General features: G+C 41.7%; 1 non-coding gene across 1 annotated transcript; it reads left to right on the plus strand.

Annotated features, from left to right (window-relative positions):
* The first annotated feature begins 11,906 nt into the window (after positions 1-11,906).
* Positions 11,907-11,980, plus strand: TRNAN-GUU. The gene has a single exon. It is a non-coding gene; the product is annotated as a tRNA-Asn (tRNA).
* The last annotated feature ends 2,984 nt before the right edge of the window (positions 11,981-14,964 follow it).

The raw sequence follows: 14,964 nt of genomic DNA on the forward strand, positions 1-14,964 counted from the left end.
CCATATAGCAAGCATTACACTTGCTCAGCAATATCCTTCTGAGTATTGGTTGAAGTTAGTTCCATTGTTTTAGAAATAAAAGTGATTTATTTAGGCCCACGTTCAGGAAAGCATTCAAGTATAATTTTAAATAAAATAAGCTAGAAGTAGAATAAAATAAATCATCTAAAGTACACTGAAATGTCTGGCCTGGAAACTTTCTGAACTCTTTTTAGTAGGTTTCTGACATAGTTAAAAGAGAGTAGAATTAATGAACATCCTAATGCAAGGAATCACATGGTTTCTCCAGTAAATAAAAGGTAAATAGCCTCTCCAAGTTGAAAACTGACAATCTTAAAACAGAACCCCTATGAAATCAAAACAAAGTCAGTTTCCTGAAAGTGCTGCAAGCTAGATGTAAGCTGTTTCTCTGCCCTGATGAAACAAGCACCAACCCTTTATGTGTCCAGCAGATAATTGGGCTTATCAAGCAAAATGCTGAATTTCTGTTGATTTTGCTGTAACACACACCAATACCTAGTGCTAACGTCATGTCAGGATCTTGCCACAGGAACAGTTATATTTGTACGAAGTGCCAGCTCTGGCATGTACTACTGCAGGCCAACCTATTCAAAAGCTATTGCTTAGCTCCACACAATCTTTTTTCTCCCAGTCCATGAACACCCAATGAACTAGCAAACTGTTTGTTTTAATACACAGCAGACTTGAAAACTCCCCAAGTTACCTCCACCTAGTAGGGAGAATTTAGGAAATTTCTTGGATTTCTCACTCTTCCTTAAACCAGTGTGTCAATAAACAGAAAACCTTCATGCTTGGAATGAATCTCATATTTCTCCTGAACTGTCCTGAAATCCTGAACTTCCACCTGTCCAACATGAAAGGAGTTTTTCACAGAATTTACTGTTTCACGGAATTTACCCTACAGGATGCCTCTTATCCCGCAGGAGGTTAAGGCTCTGAGACTGTTGAATAAGTTCAGCGGGGGACAGCATTATACAACCTCTGTGTGCATTGTAGCCCTATATTTAAGATCACATTTAGTTACAATTTATTTCCATGGCCTGTTTTCTTTTTCAGCAGCCTGTGTAAATTCTTTCAGGATGACATTAAATCATTCAGCTGCACCCATTGTGTTGGATTCAACATTGAGCAGACCAAAGAACATATAGGCTGAATGCCACCCTGTCTCTTAGGAATTACATGCTTGATAGAAGTAAATTATGGTGTATTATAGTACAAAAATATTGTCATTAGTTATTTGTGGCTAAACACCAAAACAAAGTAATATGTGGTAACGTCTGACACACAATTAACTTAAAGCCATTTGTTCCAAGGAATTAGATACTAACCAAAATTATTGCCATTAACTTGTTCTGTAACAAAACTTTGCACAAAGAAAAACAGAAGCACTTTATGTGGCCATGGAAAGGCCCATGCTTAGGCTAACACTCAGCTACATGTTGGGCCATCACTCCCAGCCTCACCCGTTCCACCTAAACTGAGTAAACCAGGCACTTTGCTTTGAACTAGGTCCTCCCTGTCCAAGCTCCAGCTCTGTGTTGATCTGTTCCTGTGTTCAGTGCCACAAGCCAACTTTGCACATCCAGTGCTCCACATATGCTCTGAACTGCTCCCATTTACTGATCCTTTTCATTTCACCCAGTTTGTTTCCCCAAGGCCTCTGGAGCCGTCCTGAGCAGAGTCTCTGGATGCTATCACTACGCTAATAATTTGACTTGAAAAGTCTCCATTCTTAAAGTGAAAGAAAGTGGACTCTTGGAAAGAATGCAAACCTTTCTAGAATAAATAGAACATTTAAAATGTTATTCAAATAACTTCCTTTCATCTCTCTTTTTATTTCTTTAAAGTTAATTGAAAGAAAAAAAGAAGTTACCAGGACACACATTCCAAGAGTCTCCTTGGTATAAATCAGGCAGCACACACAGTGCAAACCAGTAACAACAAAATGACCCCTTAAAATACTGCATTTTTTGCCAAGCATAACTTCTTCGAAGAGTTTAAACTTCACCACTAGCCAAAATTTGAGAGCTGAAAGTCCTTTTCCTAGTTCAAGCTGGGGCATGTTTCAGAGCAAGGAAAGGGAGGTAAAGCCACCCATCTCAGCCGATGTTTTCAGTAGAAAAGCAGGTCCAATACTTAAGAAAGAGATGTTCTCAGGCTCTAAACCCCAAGCTCTCCTCCAGGATTAAAACTATATCAGACTCCTGTCATTAGTACTTTGGGTGCATCTCTCTCCCAGCACACCTGTGGAAACCACTCACGCTTGCACTGTTTGGCCCATTCACTTCCAGACAAGATCCAGCCCTGGGGTCTTCCACAAGCCAGCATCTCAATCAGAGAACAGAGGAGCAATGTTAGGACCGGCTCATGACAAACCCCATTTGGGCTGTGCTGTAATGGTCCATCAACACACAGAAATCAGATTCACGGAAGTTGAACAGTGTAATTTAAAAACAAATGGGAGGCAAATACCATGGAGTCTTATTCCTTCCACTCTTCAAGTTTACAGCTTTGTTACTGTGACTCCTGTGCACTTGATAGATTGGATACTAATGGACTACAGGAAACAAAAAACAGATGACTAACATTAGCCAGTAAGCAGAAGCACCAGGGAAAGCCAAAAATAGGCTGCTTGTAACTCCTCCCATGTTTTCCAGCTATTCAGAATAAGAACAAACACTGAGAAAACTATTCATAATTCGCATTTAAGTTGAATCTTCTGTTAGAGGGTATCACAGTATTTTGTGGCTGTTAAATACTTGGTACTAACAGGGTAAGTGTCTGACACTCATATGCAGAGAAAAATGCCTCAAAGAACTGGAAACAGTCAAACTGCATAAACATACTGCACACACCACTGTGGGTGTCACTGAAAATATGGAAAACATTTAGAAGGGAAAATGAAAAGAGCTGAAATATAAAATTCTTTATGTCATAAGACTTCAGAAAATAGATCCTCTCAAATGTTTTTTTCTTCCACTGCTTTCTGTTAGGAGAAAAATAAAATCCCCTATCTCCACAATCGCCCTCTTCAAAAGAAAATGTTTGATTCCACTGAAATAGTCAGTGTCAGATCTCTGTTTTTTGAGGAGAGAAAATCCCAACTGTTTTTCTGCCTCTTCTGCTCACAGAACTCAAGTTGCTTTGGGCAGTTATTAATAAAATAACCACACAAAATGAAACACTTAAAATCCAAAATAGGTCAAGCAGTCCTGTCACTCCCCCTGCATCCTGCACACTCAACCCCTGCAAATGCAAAAGTGTGATTTGATATTAATAACTCTCTTGCAGAATTTGTCTTTTCGCATCTGCTCCTATATTTATTAAAAATGAAGTCACCACTGTACTAGACAACAGAAAATGGTCTAGTTAAGGTTCCTAATTGATCTGTGTTGGGACAATTGTAAGGGATGAGTACCAAGCAAACAGAGATAAAGCCTATGAAGACTGAATGCCTGTTTGGTATGGCTTCCAGTAGATACCCCTTCACCTCAGTCTTCCAGTCTAGTTCACAAAATAAGCTGCTGCCATCTTATGGAAGAGACCTTGAAAAGCACTTGATCCAAAACCAGTTTTGCTCTTCCTCCTTTGCTGTCTTTCTGTATCTCCCTTGGTTTACTCTGGGAAAAATAACATCCTCCCCAGCCTCCCAGCCCCCACCAAGAATCTCCTTGCTTTGCAAAGATCTGCCTATCGAGTTATTCTTTGTGGAAGTCGCTTTCTCACCTATGACTTTACAGTAATTTTCAGAGCATCCATGTAGTCAAAGTAGCATACTGAGAAAGAGAACAAACCAGCCAGGCTGTTAATCCTGACATTGCCTCAGACAGAGGTTTCTTGTACAATACAACAAAAGCCAGCTGGACCCACGCAACCACTACAGGATAAAGTCATCAGTTTTGCTCAGTCTTAAAGCAGTCATTTTGTGTGCTCCATCTCTGGCCTTGGCTACGTGGCCAGCTTAAACCATTTTAACTAAAAGTGTGATTTTTAATGTGCTTACTAAATTAAAATATACCATCTTAATCCTGAAGCCAGCATGTACACAAGGGATCATTTTCTCCATCTGTAAGGCACAAAGAGCTGCACTTACAGAATGCCAGGGAGATTTGCTGAGAGATTTTGCTTGTGATCTGAAAGGAAAATCCTTCCACAAGCTTCCATGTTACTGCATGACAGAAAAGCAAGATTTCAGATAAGGACTGCCTGTGAAAGGAGAGTAGTCAGCAAAGCTAAGACATTATATTTGTGTGAACATACAACTGCCACTAGTTCACAACTCTTGCCGTGACCCAAGACATAATATTCAACTTGAACATTTAAATTAAAAAAATGTTTTTGGAAGGACTATGAACAGCACAAAAATCAGGATAATTGCATGAGAGAAACCAAGTGTCCTCCTCACTTCCACAGCAGCTCACACTGACTTGCTACTAATAAGCCTGAGCATCCCAGCCTTTCCTGGGGCTAGCACCAAGGGGTAAAATACAATAACTGCTCAACCACTTACTTCCTTTTATCTCTTTTATCTCACCTGAGCTCTTCTTTTCCTCCTCCCCATGAAAGAGTTTCCAATCCACTAATAACTAGAGAGAACATTAAAAAGAAATCCTACTGCAAATAAACAGCTCTTACTATGTAGATTTTTAAACTATATTATCTAGGTTTAGGTAGCTTGCATCCAAGAATCCTACAACAGTTAGCTGAGATGATGTCTGGTCATTTGATAGCTATGTCTAGTAAATACGAATTCCACCAAAATTCCATGAAGTGAAGAAGTTACGGTTCTGTATCACTACCCAAAAACACAAGTGGGAAGATTCGGAGCTATACAGACATTAATCCCAGGCAATGCAGTAGAAAGATGGTGTAGTATGCCATTAAAAAAGAATCGAAGCATATTTTAGTCACTGTGCTGCTAGGAGACATGAACCAGAGAGCAGAACTACACCAGGGACTGAAAGGATGGCTAAAGGCTTTTGTAGCCCCCAGAGTCGCATGTAACAGCAGAAAACAGGTTGTGTGAGGGGACAAATGACAACATGAGATGAGTCAAGACCGTAATTCTTTAAATGAGATTGGTCAGAAGGTAGAATTGCTTGCAGAATTAAGTATTTTTAAACACCATTTATAGGAAATGGGTCTCACCAGGAAAATCTGATTTCCTTCTTTGGGGAAAACACAAAGTAAGCAGCAAGAAAAATGACAGCTTTTAGGACTTGGATACATCATGGTCAGATAGATAGTCTGAAGAAAAAGCCCACACCACATCGTATCCATAAGCCCCAAATTCAATAGATAAAACTGACATTGCTCCTAAGGCAAATATCAAGCCACTAGTGCAGGCACAACACTGCAGGCACTCCGTTTTCACCTAGAGCTGTAAAAATTCTAAGTCACTGCTAGTAAGAGTCAAAAAGAAAAAACAAAAGACAAAACCCAACCAAGAAAACTTTGACAGACTGCTGAGGAGGACAAGTAAACCTACAGAGACATCAGGATCATTTGGTAAGATGAGTCCATTGAAAGAGCACATATATCCAGCACACTCTCCCTACATCATTCTTTCCGAGAGCAAAACTCTAAACAAAGGTCTGCTCTAACCCAGAGGAAGCATAAATGAGTCCTCTCTCATACCCAAAGCCATAGAGCTAGAGCAACAGTGCACAGCTGGCCCTGGGTACACAGACTAATGGCTCCTGGATCAGGCCATAATCCCTATTTCTCCATGCTCCCAGTGTGCCTAAATGAAGTTTATATAGAGCATAACTGAACTATTTCAGGGAAGCTACAACTGCTGAACTGGAGGCAAAGAAACTGATTGGGGTCAAGGACACTAGGTGGGAACTCGGGCATATTAGTTCAACCTCCAGGTTTCTGTCTCATCATGGGATTTTACACAAATAATTTGTGCCCAAATACTCAAAGGCAGTTTGCCACCTAAGTGCTTCTGCAGAAATCAAGAACCATCTGCAGTTACTCCATAAGCCTATCTCAAAGCACTGCAGAAGGCTAATGATTGCAGAGAGCTCACGTGCTGTGGTAATAGATGGCTGTAGGTGCCCAAGACAAATACACTATCTTCTTTCTCCCATATCAACTTGGAAAGTCTCATTTAGCAGCATTTCTTAGTCATGCCTGAAAATCTTACAACAACATTCACATTGGTCTTTAAATAAGAATTCCAGCACATTCGTGGCCCCTTATTAACTGAGAGATATAAAATTTCAGCAAGGAAAAAGATTGTGGTTTCAAGGGTCCACTTAGTCTCTAATCAGAGCATAAAAGAGATTATTATTTTTTTAATGTATATATAAGATATGAAAAACACATTGCCTTTTGTCTTTTTTTCTTTACTTTTTCACTTTCCTAACAGGATCCTCTGAACAGCTTCATTTAAAATGGCCTTTCTGTATTGACCAGGGTTTTCTTTGGCAAACTTGGAGAGCTGGGTTTTGGGATAAGAGAAAATTGCACCAAAAGACCAAAACTGGATTAGGCTATTTGACAGGTCTTCATAAAAATCAGTTGTGCACAGGCAAAGGGGCAATTTTTCAATACGTCATTTTAAAGAAAAAAATCTCTGGAGGAAAGACTTCTGCTTCATGGCAAACTCGTCTAACCCTTGCAAAGCCTACAGGAGAGCCTGCAAGGGAGGCAAAGATTACAGAGCACAAGAACACACACAGACTCACACATCTTAAAGTTATTTTACATATGATTAGGTATCATTTTTCATACAACGCACACATGTACTTGATCAATAGCAGAGTGCTAAAGAGGGACCTTTAGGTTAATCTGTCTTGCACACAGTTTGGGGCTGGTGGAGGCAGAAAGGAGCAGATTCTCTCTTCAACCTTCACTGGACTACTTTTTCTCACACGTACTTCCCCATTTGCTCCCTTGCTTCACCATGTCAGTTATGCTGTAAAAATATCTAGGAATCAAGGGGGATAAAGAGTGCATTCTACTTGCAAGGATGGATGCAGGAGACTTTGCCTGCATGATAGGTGTAGGTCAGGCTGCAGAGCACTTCTTTCCCAGCCCCTGTACTATCACTGGTAGCTGTGAGAACATAGAATGGACTTCAGCCTGTCCTGTGGGAGAGGACAGCACTCTCCTTCAACATGGTGCACATTTCTAGAGCATGACTTGAGCTACAAAACATTCAGAGGGTACATAACACCTTGCTAACAGATAACAACTGATTTAAATAGCTCCCCTATTAGAGATACCAAATCCTTCTTGCAATGCAGACAGTGAGTGTTCACAAGTAATTACAAAATATCACAGTATTCTTTAGGATACGCTGCCTGTAAACCATGTTGCTGTCTCAGTACCATATAATTTCTTCCCTTCACATTTTTAGCCATGCCTGTAGGACTGAACACCCCTAAAATATTTCCAATCTAATCTCCTTTTATTATTAAATTAACATTAGACCTAGAACTTTCCAGTAAGTATAGGGAAACCACACTAATGTTAATCACTTGCATGTGGTTGCTAACAGATTAATAGCAGCCACTCCAAAAGATTTCAGCCTCGTAGTGCTGCCAGGACTAAACATGACAGGAGACATCGAGCACAGGCCTGGGTCAAGACAGAAGCATAAGCACAGAGCAAACAGGAAAACACAAATTTAAATAACTGAACTGTAACAATTCTCAATGATAGGATTTATTTATAGACAGAAAAAAAAAAAAAACCAACAAACCCCTCAAACACCATCTGCTAGAAAAATTAGGGCTCTTCATCATTTGTTTTCCCTTAACGTGTTTTCATGCATTTCCAAGTCTGCCAGCTTGATTCCTGCAAACTGCAGCAGGACACAACTCGGGCTGATCACCCCCAAGGATTTGCCTCAGCTCAGAAGTGACTGACAACAATACCACAGCTTTTTAGGGTTCATCTAGGAGACAAAACTCCAAGCAGACATTCTGAAATATGTCGACTACCACAGGGTCATTAAACTAAAAAGTCAGGGGGTTGTGAACAAAAAAAAGCCTTAGAGGTGTTTTCCTGTGTACAGAGAAAAGGGACACAGAGCAGTTAAGCTGCTTTCCTCAGAGCCACACTGAGAACTAAATGCATTACTAGGTTTAAGTTTTTTGATATGGTTCATTTCCAAAGACACTGATGCATTAAAAAAAGAGGTACAGGCACAGAGAGAGATTACATTACTAGCTCTGTACTGTATTACCCAAAAAGAAAAAAATGAAAAGGCCTTGCTTTACAACGAGCAGCTTTCCTGTCCCGCAGGAAATGCAACGGCTTCTTTATTTTACATGTCATAAATGAAACAATTGTCAGCTTGGTTCCACTAGACATATTGGCATCACCTGGCAAACACAGGTTTCAGTAGAAGCCTCAGCTAAGGGAACACACTCTCACTACAGCAAAGGACATAAGGGCTAAAGAGAAGGACAAGATTTCTATTATCAAGGTTCCAAAAACAGTGGAAGAGGTTGTCTGCTGAGGCAATAAAATCTTCATTGTTGGGTTTCTTGAAAGAATATTTTAAATACATGAATGGTTTGAGTGTACTTGATCCTTTCTTAGAGCAGAGAGAAAGACTACTGTGGTGTCTTAAAGTCCTTTTAGTCTGGGAAAACAGAGCAGGAGTCTGCAAACAAAGGATACATTCAGACTTCAAGCTAGTATGATAAAAAGTTCCAATCTGTATACAGTTAAATTATTTTGACTTCTCTGGAGGGCATGGCAAATGTATTTAAATGCTTTTATTACTTGTGACTACTATTATGAAAAACATTGCAAATAATTTCCACTAAGTTCAGAAGTTTCACCTCTTATTTTGAGAGGTGAAAGAGAAAGGAAGCACATTATTGCAGACCTTCAGGTGTCACTGCTGCCTATCTGGAACTTACAGGCAAAACTTCATTCCACTTCTTTTTGATTGCTCCAGCCTCCCACAGTTTGCCTCTCCTCTCTTGGCAAAAGGGAAGTACAAGACCAGAAGATGTCTTTTTCTTACTGTTTCAAGGGAGAAGAGAAGCAGGCAGGATAGTCCTAGGGTTAAACTCACCTGCTGGCTCAATCCGTTTTATTTCATCATGTTTGTCTGTGAAACAAGTTTTCTTCCCTCCCATTTGCCAGCTAGCACATAATCCTAAGAGAAACAAATAGCATGGTAGGAAGGTGCCCCTGCCCTTGGAGAAAGGTCAGACAGTCAAACTTCACAGCCATAGCAGGTCTGTTCCAGGTCCATTCCCAAACATACTCCCTGTGGCACCAAACCAGAGAAGCCCCAGGAAGCAGCCTGCTTTCTGGAGAGTTATATTTAACTATTGAGCTTTGTGTTGCTTCAGCCAGACTGCCACCAGTACCTGAACTACCTCCAACGTCAGTGACATGTTAACAGTCCGTTGACGCTTTTCACACCCTTACTCATTTACCATCTTCTACCTGCATTGCTGCATATGTAGAGGGAGGCAGAGGCATTCAGACCTGACACAAAAAGGTGTTATATCTTCTGGTTCACACCAAGAAACAGCAATATGCTGTGATAATAGCATTATTATAGCCATTTCATGGACCTGGAAAAGGATCTCTGTGCCTTAACTCTTCTCTCTTCCAACTAGATCTGCTAATTTACTAAGTTTTTCCTCTCCTACAAGCTTTGACTTAAACACTGTAAGTTACAGAGAAGCCTCTACGAGTACTGCCTGTGGTCTTGAAAACCAACAATTTGTAAATTCAGGCATTATTGCCAAATCTTAAATGCTGTCAGTGGTCCAACAGGTTATGTTGGAAACTGTCTGAGAGACCATCATTAACACTTCACTAAAAACCGTGAAGTCCTGCACTGAGCACATTTGGCTCTGCAACTTTCTGGACTCCTTCTTCTGTTCCCTATAGCTACATTTAAACTCTGCCAGCTGTGAGGACATTTTAGCTCCCAGCCCCATATATAGCCCAACTACCCTCCAATTCCAGCTCAGGATGAAGCCTGGATCTGTATCTTTGCCTCATGCCAGAGGTCCTGGCAGAAGGACAGCAGTGCGTGCAGGCCAGGCAGGAGCCAAGTAGCATCCCCTTTAGCTCTTGAGGGGAGCAGCTGGTGGAGTAAGATCCCAGCGTACACTGTGGGATAGACCCACTCCACAGCTTTGAGGCACATGCCATAGACTCCCTTACAGTATAGCTTAAAACACCAAAGGAAGGGAAAGGAAGCTGCTCTCCGTCAAATTCCATACTAGGAGGGGCTATCTGCTGCTGCTACCTCTCAAAATAAGTTTTTCCCCACCTACCACTTCCTATCCCTCCAAAAGAAAATTGCTCAAACTCCTTCTAAAACAATTTCCCACACATCTTCTTATGTGTACACACCTCAGTTACAGGAGCACTTTGCCAACAGCTTTGACAGCAGCATCCCAAAGTGCAACCTTGAAGAGATTCAGCTTCTTAACTTTTTAAAAAAATTAAACTATTTTCAAGCCAACATTTTGCTGTATTTTCTTTACCAAGTGAACAATAAAAAAAGGCAAAGATATTAAAACAGTTCCCTTCTGTGAGGAAACTAGACATGAAACAGGTACAGATTCACTAGCTGAACAGAATTTGGCTCCTGTCATGCTTCTCAGTCTTTCGTATCCTTTGGTTTCCATCAGCCCACAAGGGCATACAGAATGAAAGGCTCCACCTTTTCGTAGCTGGTGAATGACAGTGAAAGATATATATGCCCAATATAAACTGAAGTTATCAGTGCTTTCTTTGAGGTAAAACACCTGCAGAAACCTAAAATAAAATTGCAAGTTTTACCATAAACTCTTTGCTGTTTGTTAAGACCTGCCCAAGAGCTATGTCATCCCCATCCCCTAGTTCCCAGGTGCAGTGAGAACATTGCAATCAGAATCCCAGATACCTGTTAACCCATGTTCTGAAGTGCACCTCTGTTTCACTTTAATTGCATTAACATTCATAGCCACACAGGTTTTCAGACTTCTTATAACTATGCCTACAAACACAAAAAGCACATGGGCACTGCAGGGCCTTTCTGTAGCTTAGGGAAAGCTACAGGAACTAGAGAAACTTGCTATAGCACTAGATAACTGCTGTTATCCCACCTCTGAAGTACTAGCAGATGGCCTAGCATGATGTCCTGGGTTCAGCTACAGCAGTCATTTTTTCTCCTTCTTAGTAGCTGGTGCAGGGCTGTGTTTTTGACTTTCAGCCTGGGAACAACGCTGGTAACACCGATGTTTTTAGTTGTTGCTCAGTAATGTTTACTCTGATCAAGGACTTTCTCAGTCTCATGCTCTGCCAGGGAGGAGGGGAAGCCAGGAGGAAGCAGAGACAGGACACCTGATCCAAACTGGCCAAAGGGGTATTCCATACCACAGCACATCATGCCCAGTATAGAAACTGTGGAGAGTCACCCGGAAGGAACGGATCACTGCTCAGGGGTGGTGAGCAACTGCATTCCCTCCCCTTGTTATTTCCCTTATCATTATTATTATTGGTAGCAGTAGTGGTTTGTATTATACCTTAGTTACTGGAGAGCTGTTATCTCAACCCACGGGAGTTACATTCCTCTGATTCTCCTCCCCCTCCAGGAGTGGGGTAGGGAAGAAGCAGGGGAGTGAGCGAGTGGCTGTGTGGTTCCAAGTTACCGGTTTAAAGCACGACACACGACATGACCCCAAGCCTTCCTTTCCTGAGGGAGATAAGTGGTAAGGAATAGCTAGTTTTTCAAATCAAAAGAATCTCAGCTTTCACACCCCATCTATTCCAATATTCTGACACAGTCACACATCAGGTGTGCCAGCAGCACTGGTCTGTCACTGTCCAACACAGAGCCACCACCAGCAGCAGGTATCAAACACAATTAGGGATCCAGAGCTCTTAAAGAAAAATTGTACATATCAGTCTCTGTGGCGCAATGGGTTAGCGCGTTCGGCTGTTAACTGAAAGGTTGGTGGTTCAAGCCCACCCAGGGACGGGTTTGCTCTCTTTTAAGGCCCGGCAGGAATCTCCGGAAGCCCCACAATGGGAAGTGCAAAGTCCTGCCCTGGAGAGGAACAACCCGAGGCATTAGTAGATGCCAGAGGCCACCCCACTGGAGAGCAGTTTGGTGGCAAAGGACCCAGGAGTTCTGGTAGACACCAATACAAGTCAGCTAAGAGCCCTTGCAATAAGGCAGCCAAGAGTCTCCTGGGCAGTATTAGAAGCACTGCCTGCAGGTTGGGGTAGGTGATCCTCCCTCACTCCTCAGCACTGGTGAGGCCACACCTGGAGTGCTGTGTCCAGTTCTGGGCTCTCCGGTACAAGAGAGACATGGACATATAAGGGTCCAAGAAAAGGCCGCAATGATGATTAAAAGATAAGAACATCTCTCCTGTGCGGAGGGGCTGAGAAAGCTGGGACTTTTTCAGCCTAGAGGAGATTAGGTTCAGGAAAGATCGTCAATCTATACAAATACCCAAAGCGGGTGTGTGTGTGGGGGGGGGGGTGTGTGCGTGCAAACAGGGGAGAGCCAGGCTCCATTCAGCAGTGCCCAGTGACAGGACAAGAGGCAATGGGCACAAACCAAAACACAATAGACTCTATCTGAACATCAGGAAATCCTTTTCACCATGAGGGTGACCAAGCACTGGCACCAGTTGCACAGGGAGGCTGTGGAGTCTCCCTCCTTGGAAATACGAAGCCATATGGACGCAGTCCTGGGCAGCCTCCTCCAGGCGTCCCTGCTTGAGCAGAGGGGTTGGGCCAGATGACCTCCAGAGCCCCCTTCCAACCTGAACTCTGTTCAGCATATACTGTCAGGAGAGAAATCCATGTCAAATTACATCTAGACAGATGTGATATCTGACCTCTGGCACCCAGAGTACCTCGTCAATCTAGAGCTTCAGCTTTGATTTCCTAAGAAGCTCAGGCATTGCCAGTAATACAAAGCCCAGCTCTTGCTTCCATAGGCATCCTTCCTTCTGTTCTTCAGGATGAGACCTGTCCACAGGCTTTTTATGTTTGTCATGCCTACCCTGAATTAAAATAGTTCAGTGTTTGAAGGTCAGAGATGATACATAATCTCTAACCAATACAAAATATTAATACGTTTTATATTCCTATCTTGTGTATATTTTGTGTATATGATGCATTATACATTAAAACTGCCATCACACTTTGAGCAGCTGTTACTGCTCTCCCCTGAAACCCAGTTCATACCTTTGCTCCTAATCCGAGGTAGTAATGAGAAGCTCCAGAGACCTAGCTGTGTTGAAGAACACCTTGATAGCACCCTCCTCAGATCCCGAAGTCCACCCTGACAAGCACTAAGAACTAGGAACCATGCACTCCTGTCAAAACGATTGAACCAGACTTGCTCCCAGAACCAAGTAAAATCAGACTTTATGATACACAGAAAAACACTAGAAAAGTTTTCTTCCAATCATGACTTGACACTTCTATTTTTAAGGTTTCTTCTGCAGTCTGGTGTTTTTAAGCTTCCAAAATAAAGTACTAGAGCCCAAGAGCTCTAGAACTTCAGGAATTTTGCTATCACTGTACGTAAAATGTGCATAGATCCCACAGAAACCAGTAACGTGAAAAAAAAAAAAATCTTCAGTTAATCACCACAACCATTTTGACTCCAACAGAAAGGACCAGATGTTAATCAGGCACAAGGACAGAACTTCTCACTCTTGCATTAAAATCAGCCACATAATGTAATCACACAGGAGTTTGGAAACACGCCTTCACAGTTCTTTGCCTGTAAAACCCTTCATCAATTTTTAATTAAAGTGCCCAGGTACTCGAGAGCAAGGTATGTGGAAAACTTACCAAACCAGGAACAGTTTTAATGGAGAGTTTCTCGTTTTTCCCCAAAAGCTAATGCTGTTGGACAGAGACCAGGAAAAACACCTTGTATTTTGCCCTTGAAAGCTCAACTACCTCTGAAATCCATGCAATCCATTTGTCTGGCAACATGAAAAAGCCTTCCTCATACTGATGTTCCTTCTTAACACTTTCATGAAGGACAGCAAGACACTGGAAACTAGTGCAGGAGCTTTGAACAAGATCACACATAGAGGCTGGATGCAACACTTGAACATTTAAAGAGCAGTAAATTGTGCTGATCACAACAAGAGCTGCCCAAGTTTTACAAGTGTCTGAAAAAAAGCATACAGATCAGCCTCAAAATATGGATTATGCTAAACTATGGGGCAAGATTAGAAAGATTACTGTCCTTCACTATATATCTGGTTATTGGCAAACAAGGATACTAACAAAATTAAGCCTACAGAGCAGTTACCACTGTGGTATGTGATGGCAGCAAGAACGCTCTTTCCTGAAGTTCTGCCAAGGTTGATGAGACAGTCCTTGCTATTGTTTGGGGACTTACTGAACTCACATTTTCATTTTGTTAAGACTTACTTTGAGCCAGCTGTTGATGTCATTACTGCAGCAGCAGAACAGGAAAGGTGATGCTGTAGTTTGGATAAAATCCCCAATAGCAATAATAAAAAAAAGCCCATCTTGAAATCTCCACCAGAAGCTTGTCCCACCTCCCTTCTTAAAATACTGGAAGAAGAAACTTGAGACAAAACCATAACACCACTTCACAGCATTCTCAAGTGTAAGTTCCAAGAAAACACAACTGCTGTGCCATATTCTTCCAGGCCAGCACAAAGACTGCCCAAAGCCTCTGCCAACCACAAGTAAACTGCTAGTCAATATTTTTAATATTGACTACAGAGTAAATGAACTGGAAACAACTTCAGTTGTAACTGTCTTTCATGATCACGTAAGATTTCTCAGTTACCTCATTCCAGTTTAGTGTTTTCTTACAAAGCTATCTGCCATAGCAATGGACACATTCTTATTACTTGATGATGAGCAAACAATAGATATCTCCATTATCTTTCAGCTACCCACTGAGGTAGTCTGAAGGATTTCTTGTGCAAACTTCTCTGACTGCAATACTCA

Source organism: Nestor notabilis, unplaced genomic scaffold (genome assembly GCF_000696875.1).
Source record: "Nestor notabilis isolate BGI_N333 unplaced genomic scaffold, ASM69687v1 scaffold4161, whole genome shotgun sequence".
Classification (NCBI taxonomy): domain Eukaryota; kingdom Metazoa; phylum Chordata; class Aves; order Psittaciformes; family Psittacidae; genus Nestor; species Nestor notabilis.